Below are 9,039 nucleotides of genomic sequence, written 5' to 3'. Positions count from 1 at the left end.
AATCCAGATTGTTGGGGACAATATGTGACTCTGTAAACCATTTAGAGAAGACTGTAAAGCACTGTGAAGCAGTATATAAATCTAAGTGCTATTGCCATTGTATATCCACCTTTGAAATACTATGTTCAGTATTCTCACAGTTAGTAACAGTGATATTAAAAAGAGCCTTATGCACTTCTTTAGTTTCCACAAGCTAAATGAATGTACTTAATTGCTTTACCCTAAATTCTAAGTGGTATCTAATTCTGACAGAATATGTGATTTTTATCCTTAAAGAATTTAGCAAATGCATCATAGCAATGAGAGCTGCAAAATATACAGATGAAAACTGAACCACAATGTAATCTGGAATGTGGCCGCATAATGATGATCGGTCATATTCAGTGTGTTTTTACCAGTGTCTCAAAAGGCATCTATTTCACTCCATTTTCAAATGCTCTTCTGCAATCCAAAAAGAAATCTAAGAGCTGCGACTATTTAAAAGCTGCTTGGAAAAAGTCACATTTTATGTCATGGCCACTTTTCATTCCAGCAGGTAACGAGGTGCATGGTGGCACTGCCTACCAGTTTGATTGGCAAATCCAAAAATATGATCAGGAATCTATCTAAATATGTTTGATACCTAGAGCTGCCCACCTCAATTGCTTTGCCATCTCTGAAAATGCACTACTGTGCAGCTTGAAGGTTAATACTGAGAATTGTTCCCTTGTTCTCTATATCCAGAGAAAGGGCCTTCCACTCATGGGTGGGCTTCAAAATTTTTAGCAAGGGGTTCTCTGCCCGGTTGCTGGGTGGGCGTGGCCTAGTCAGCTTCCTGCACCACAGTGGGGGGAAGGGGCGCTTTTGCTTTCCCTGGGCTCCGGAGGCTTTTCTCAAGCCTCTGGGAGGGTGAAAACAGCCTCCCCAGGCTCCGGAAGCCCTGTTCCCTGTCTTCCTGAACTTCTGGTAGGCCCGTTTTTTACCCTCCCCAAGCCTCCGTGCGTGCCCTGCATTTTTCTGGGTCCAAAATGGGCCACGTGGGGACTCCTGGGAGGGGAGGGATGGGGTGGGCGGGGCCAGCCAGGAGTGGGATTTAGGGATTCTCCGAACTGCACAGAATCTTAGCTAGAGTTCTCCCGAACCCCTGTGAACCCCCAGCAGCCCACCTCTGCTTCCACTGCATTCCCTGTCTCTTACCCTTTGAGTTAGATAGTACAAATTGAAATCTCTCTCTTCCAACACAGTTCCTTTCACTTTCAGTGCTGAGTCTGGATCACATTTGGACTTTGCCTCTACAAGGGACATTTATCTTCACTACTTCCATTCCCCATCTGTTTTTTAAACTTTATGATATCATTTTACTACAAAATAAAATTCAGTACATGCTCATTGGTTTACTACACTAGTGAACTTTACAATATTTTCTTTTGTACCAATTTTATTGGAGACATTTTTCATCTCCAGCCTTATGCTGTGTCCAATTCTTCTTTTCTGATATCTCACTGGAAAAGGCAGCTAATATCTCAGACAACTGTCACAGCTCCAAACTAGGCATATATTCAGTTCTCTTGCTTTCTCTTGCTTTTCATTCTTAGGATAAGCTTGAGCTGACTGTAATTAGGTCTCTCAGCAGATATTTCTCTTTAGGTCCAACTTTCCTTCCATTCCTGTCAAGATCTTTCCTAGCTCCATACACTCGCCTAACCTTCTCCAGTTAAAAATCCAACCCCAACTACCATTTTTTAAACATTCTAATCCCAGTTCCACCTCAAGTTTCCAACAACCTTCCCTAATTTGCCATAAAACAACCCCATTCCAGAAAAACATTAATTCACCAATGGATGACATATGTCTCTCTTTCACACAACACACAAACATGAAAAAGTGCTATTACGGTTATTACTCTTTTAAACTTAATATTACTTTGAAATTGTTGTCAGCATACCTCCAAAATAGCAGTTGTCAGGAAGCTAAAGCTTACCTGCTTGCAAGCGGCCTCGATGCTAGAACTATCAATCCAACAGGACGATGATGAGCTTGGTGAATCAATACATTCAGTTCAGGGGTGGTTCTATTTACCTTTACTACCAGTTTGCATTGCACCCGCGCACACGTGCTTGCTTCGCTCATGCTCAAGTTCTTCTGCACATGCACCTATGATGATGTCTGGGTCAGTGGGCGGAGCCTCCTGCTGGTTTTACCACCGGTTCTTGCAAACCGGTCCGAACCGGGTGCAACCCACCATTGATTCAGTTTAAAGACAGCTTCTTACTTGTCTTTTTTCAGAATTGAACATGCTAAAGCAATATCAAGATTAGTTTTATTAGTGGAAAACACACACATTATTGATGGAGAAAAATTTTTTAGCTCAAGGATAAACTGGAGGGAGTGGTCCTTGGTACTCTCTGAGCTTGGTTGTTTTCCTGCAGATGTTTCATTCACAAACCAGGTAACATCAACAGTGATCATGTTGATGATCACTGACAAAGCTAATGTTTTTTTGGTCTGGGATGGGACTGTTTTATGGCAAATTAGGGAAGGTTATTATTTAGTTTGTGTAATCAAGAACCCCACACACATTACTAGGTACCATTTATCCTGGAGGATTTTAAAAGACCCTTTTTTAACGAGCCAGATATATACAACCAGAGGTACTGTGGGATCTTTAGCTTTGAAGAATATTTTTATATCATCTCTATGGGGGGAGTAGATCTGTCGTTGTAACTCAGGACACAATTAAGACCCTGATTCATGTTCAGTTGCATGGTTCCTTTTATTATTTATGACCTCATATCTCAGGGCCCGAATTCCTTTGGAAGATTTCATGTTTTATATTTCCTTTTTATTAGCACATGTAGATTCAGCTGTTAGTGGAACTAATTTTTTTGCTTGTCAAGGCTGCCAAATAATATTTTTGGGATAGGGTTAGTGATGAATTATCTTAATTTAGGCCCTGAGATTTTTCTGGGTCTTCCAACTTGATTTTTTTCCCTTTTTTTGCCAATGTTTTGTTTGCTTTGTTCTTTTGGATTTGTTATGAAGGTTTTGAGCTGTGATTCCATAAGAAGGAACAAGATAGAACAGTGACAATCAAGATTTCTGTGTGATATAGCAAACATGCAATTTTTGGAAATTAAGATGTTCATATGTAACTGTTAATAATCCTATCTTTGAATGTCAAAACATTCCAGAGCTATTCCAGTGAATGTTTAAAGGTGGTAACTAAAATGTAGCATAGTTCTTCTGAATGTTGATTGCAATGTCTGGATTCGGCAACATTCATATGTAAATGTTAAATGTTACATGCTGGTATATAAGTCTAAGGGCTATAGCTATTGCTATATTTCATTAACCAATGAGTATCTTAGCATCCTGAGCTCTACTGAAGATTCTTATTGCTTAATCAGTTCATTTTATAATTAGAACTAGATCTGTGTCAGAATTTGAGTTTGTGATTAAGCACACACATCACTGAAATGCTGTAATAAACATTTGTTTTATTCCTGACCAACTTTCATTTTAAAATAAAAAAAAAATAACTAAATAAATATTTTTTAAAATACAGAAAGCTAATACTTTGCTAGTTTTCTATGGCTTATAATACTATAAGCAGTTACTTTGCATTGAATATTTTCAATCTTATTTTGTTTTTTCATCTGCAAATTCCCTAAATAACTTATCCTGACAGATATTAGAGAAGGGAAGTGCTTCTGCGCATTGTGAATATTCACTTCACCCACCGCATTTCAGCGCCACCCATTAATGGGACTTAAAACACATTGAGTCCCAAAATTAATTCTGTAGACATGATCGTCTCTGCAGAAATAAATTGTTCACCCTGCTCCAATCATAATCATTAAAACGAGCAACCAAATTGCTACTTTTTGAAAAATAATACAACCCAAATCTTAGTATTATTGTCAGTTTAACTTATTGGAAGAGTACCAATAGATACCCTGTTTTCCCCAAAATAAGACATCCCCTGATAATAAGCCCAATTGGGCTTTTGAGCGCATGGCAATAAGACCAAGCACTTATTTCAGGGTTCAAAAAAATATAAAACAGGGTCTTATTTTCAGTGAAACGTGGTAGTAAGTGATTCAATAGAGATCAAACAAATAAAGAAAAAATATATACTGAAAAACTATAGAAAAGAGATACCAACATCCCATATAACTTAAAAGATACTGTGTTTCTCAAGAACTTCTAATACTGGAAGAAATTAAATCAGCACTTGGGATTACCAAGTTTGAAGGCTGCGGAATTGATGGAATACCTTGAGAAATATAGTAAGGAATAGAAGAATCATCAGTGACAGTTCTTATTAAGCTATGTGTAGGAGATGTCAAGGCTGAGCCTGAAGGAGCGTCCAACACATAATCAGTCATTAGTCCCTGTGCACCCATAAAGATCTAAGTCCAGCCCACCATTGGTGGGTTTCAAAAATGTTTACTACCGGTTCTGTGGGTGTGACATGGTGGGTGTGGCATGGCTTGGTGGGTGTGGCTTGGTGGGCATGGCAGGGGAAGGATACTGTAAAATCTCCATTCCCTCTCTAATACAGGGGAAGGTTACTGCAAAATCCCCATTTTCTCCCGATCGGCTGGGACTTGGGAGGCAGAGAATAGATGGGGGCAGGGCCAGTCAGAATTTTTACTACCGGTTCCCTGGACTACTCAAAATGTCCGCTACCGGTTCTCCAGAACTGGTCAGAACCTGCTGAAACCCACCTCTGCAGCCCACCCTGAATGCCTTTCTTAACTCCCATTAATTTCCCTTGACTGTTAGTAGCTCTCTTGTAGAGAGATTGAGCTTGCAATAGATCATTATACTAATTTGAACTGCCTGAATCTCCTGATCTCCCCAGCACATCACATAATGCCAGTAAATCTAGTGAACAGCCAGTCAACAGACTGGAAGAAACCAATCTACATTCTAGTACCAAAACAGGGGGACTTAACAGAGTGTGTAAACTATCATCCTTATTTCACATGCTAGCAAAATAATATTTAGGATCATGTAATGCAGATTTGTAGAAGTAATGCTGTACATAGAAAAAAATATGCCAGATGTTCAACGTAGCTTTTGAAAAGGGATGAAACATGATGTATTATTTTCTGATTTGTATTGGATAATTGAGAAAGTCAAAGCATACCAAAAAAAAATAACTTCATTGGTTATAGAAATGCCCTTTATTGTATCAAACGTATTAAGTTGTGAAATGCGCTTAGAAAAATGGGAATCCTGAACATTTCTTTGTCCTCATGAAAAACCCATATATACATCAGGAAGCTACAGTAGGGACAGAATACGGCAAACAGACTCTCTCTTGTTGCCAAAAAAGTGCAACAAGACTGTAAACTCTTTCCTAATGTATTCAACCTACAGTCAGGTCCAGAAATATTGGGACATTGATACAATTCTAACATCTTTGGCTCTATACACCACCACAATGGAGTTGGAATGAAACAAACACAATGTGCTTTAACTGCAGACTGTCAGCTTTAATTTAAGGGTATGTACATCCAACTCAGGTGAACGGTGTAGGATTTACAGCAGTTTGCATATGTGCCTCCCACTTGTTAAGGGACCAAAAGTAATGGGACAGAATAATAATCATAAATCAAACTTTCCCTTCTTAATACTTGGTTGCAAATCCTTTGCAGTCAATCACAGCCTGAAGTCTGGAACGCATAGACATCACCAGATGCTGGGTTTCATCCCTGGTGATGCTCTGCCAGGCCTCTACTCAACTGTCTTCAGTTCCTGCTTGTTCTTGGGGCATTTTCCCTTCAGTTTTGTCTTCAGCAAGTGAAATGCATGCTCAATGGGATTCAGGTCAGGTGATTGACTTGGCCATTGCATAACATTCCACTTCTGTCCCTTCAAAAACTCTTTGGTTGCTTTTGCAGTATGCTTTGGGTCATTTTCCATCTGCACTGTGAAGCGCTGTCCAATGAGTTCTGCAGCATTTGGCTGAATGTGAGCAGATAATATTGCCCGAAACACTTCAGAATTCATCCTGCTGCTTTTGTCAGCAGTCACATCATCAATAAATACAAGAGAACCAGTTCCATTGGCAGCCATACATGCCCACGCCATGACACTACCACCACCATGCTTCACTGATGAGGTGGTATGCTTAGGATCATGAGCAGTTCCTTTCCTTCTCCATACTCTTCTCTTCCCATCACTCTGGTACAAGTTGATCTTGATCTCATCTGTCCATAGGATCTTGTTCCAGAACTGTGAAGGCTTTGTTAGATGTTGTTTGGCAAACTCTAATCTGGCCTTCCTGTTTTTGAGGCTCACCAATGGTTTACATCTTGTGGTGAACCCTCTGTATTCACTCTGGTGAAGTCTTCTCTTGATTGTTGACTTTGACACACATACACCTACCTCCTGGAGAGTGTTCTTGATCTGGCCAACTGTTGTGAAGGGTGTTTTCTTCACCAGGGAAAGAATTCTTCGGTCATCCACCACACTTGTTTTCCGTGGTCTCCCGGATCTTTTGGTGTTGCTGAGCTCACCGGTGCATTCCTTCTTTTTGAGAATGTTTCAAACAGTTGTTTTGGCCATGACTAATGTTCTTGCTATCTCTCTGATGGGTTTGCTTTCTTTCTTCAGTAATGATGGCTTGCTTCACTGATAGTGACAGCTCTTTGGATCTCATCTTGAGAGTTGACAGCAACAGATTCCAAATGCAAATAGCACACTTGAAATGAACTCTGGGCCTTTTATCTGCACATTGTAATTGGGGTAATGAGGGAATATCACACACCTGGCCATGGAACAGCTGAGAAGCCAATTGTCCCATTACTTTTGGTCCCTTAACAAGTGGGAGGCACATATACAAACTGCTGTAAGTCCTACACCGTTCACCTGAGTTGGATGCACATACCCTCAAATTAAAGCTGACAGTCTGCAGTTAACGCGCATTGTGTTTGTTTCATTCCAACTCCATTGTGGTGGTGTATAGAGCCAAAGATGTTAGAATTGTGTCGATGTCCCAATATTTCTGGACCTGACTGTATATGCTGAATATACTGTATATTAAGGCTAGCGAGATGGCAAGAAGATGGGCTTCAAGAAACATCAGTAACATGTGCTATAATAATGACACTGTTCTAACTGTCAAAAATGTAAAGGATCTGCAAGTTCTACTAATAAAACTCAAGGAGGATACTGAAAAAAGTGGGACTAAAATTAAATATAAAAAATACTAACCTAATAATAACTTATACAGCAATCAGCCCCAGAATTGCTCATGAAGATATTTAAGTGGTAGACAGCTTCTGCCTTTCAGGAGCAACCACCAACAGTAAAAAACCAACCAAATACACTGCAGACTGGCACTTGGTAGAGCAGCCATGAAGGCCTCAGAAAAGATATTCAGATACATTAATGTACCTACAAATATCAGAATAATGCAAACATGGTTATTCCTTCTGATATTCCTTGGAACGGAATCAGATAGGAAGAGTATTAACATTTTTACACTTTAGTGTGGGAGAAGACTCCTAAAAATATGAATAACAGCCAAGAAAATCCTGGATTTTCCCAGCTTCCTGGACATAAACTGTTTCAACTCCTACCCTCAAAATGACGCTATAGAGCACTGCACACCAGAACAACTAGACACAAGAACAGTTTTTTCCAAAACGCCATCACTCTGCTAAACAAATAATTCCCTCAACACTGTCAAACAATTCACTAAGTCTGTATTACTATTAATATTCTCATCGTTCCTATCACCCATCTCCTCCACTTATAACTGTATGACTATAACCTTGTTGCTGGTATCCTTAAGATTTATATTGACTGTTTCCCTATGACTATCATTAAGTGTTATAGCTTATGATTCTTGATAAATGTATCTTTTCTTTTATGTACTCTGAGAGTGTATGCACCAAGACAAATTCCTTGTGTGTCCAATCACCCTTGGCCAATAAAGAATTCTATTCTATTCTATTCTATTCTATTCTATTCTATTCTATTCTATTCTATTCTATTCTATTCTATTCTATTCTATTCTATTCTATTCTATCCTATCCTATCCTATCCTATCCTATGCTATGCTATGCTATGCTATGCTATGCTATGCTATGCTATGCTATGCTATGCTATGCTATCCTATGCTATGCTATGCTATGCTATGCTATCCTATCCTATGCTATCCTATCCTATGCTATGCTATGCTATGCTATGCTATGCTATCCTATGCTATGCTATGCTATGCTACGCTACGCTACGCTACGCTACCCTACCCTACCCTACCCTACCCTACCCTACCCTACCCTACCCTACCCTACCCTACCCTACTCTACTCTACTCTACTCTACTCTACTCTACTCTACTCTACTCTACTCTACTCTACTCTACTCTACTCTACTCTATTCTATTCAGGAAAACAAATAAAAGGATCATTGAAAAATCAACACAGAATTCTCATTCGAGACACAAATGATCAGACTTACATTACTCTACTTTGGACATAATATGCAAAAGCTTAGCTTGATGGAAAAAGGCTCTAATGCTGGGAAAGGCAGAAGAAGGTAGAAGAAGAGGACAACCAACGGCAACTTATGTGACTCAGTTAAAGCAAAGATGACTGCACCATTGAAAGACCTGCAATATCAGGTTATATTGTAATAGAGAAAATCAGTGTCTGCTAAGGATTGATGCCAACTTGATGGCAATTCAAGTCTGAATAAGTGATTATGTTTTTCTATTTTCTCTGAAACAAAAGTCTATAACTGCCTTTGTTCTGTTTCTATTCTTCAAATCTCCCACCTACATACCCCTTGATTTTGCTACTGTGAACATTCCCACCTCTACCTCCACATATCTGGTCTTTATAGAAACTCAACTTCCCTAATTTCCCTAATTTTCTATTTTTATAGGCAGAATTATTAGCATTTGTTTTAATATGAAATATTGTTTCTCCTTTCCTGTGTGCATATGTGTAAAATAAAGCTTTAAATTGGAAACTTCGTTCAACTCCTCAGTATTTGTGCATCTGGATATTAGTGTGAGATAATTATTTTCTATAATATATGT

Source organism: Pantherophis guttatus, chromosome 5 (genome assembly GCF_059756535.1).
Source record: "Pantherophis guttatus breed Tessera chromosome 5, ASM5975653v1, whole genome shotgun sequence".
Lineage (NCBI taxonomy): Eukaryota > Metazoa > Chordata > Lepidosauria > Squamata > Colubridae > Pantherophis > Pantherophis guttatus.
The sequence above is the reverse complement of the archived record's forward strand: the minus strand, read 5'-3'. Positions refer to the sequence as shown.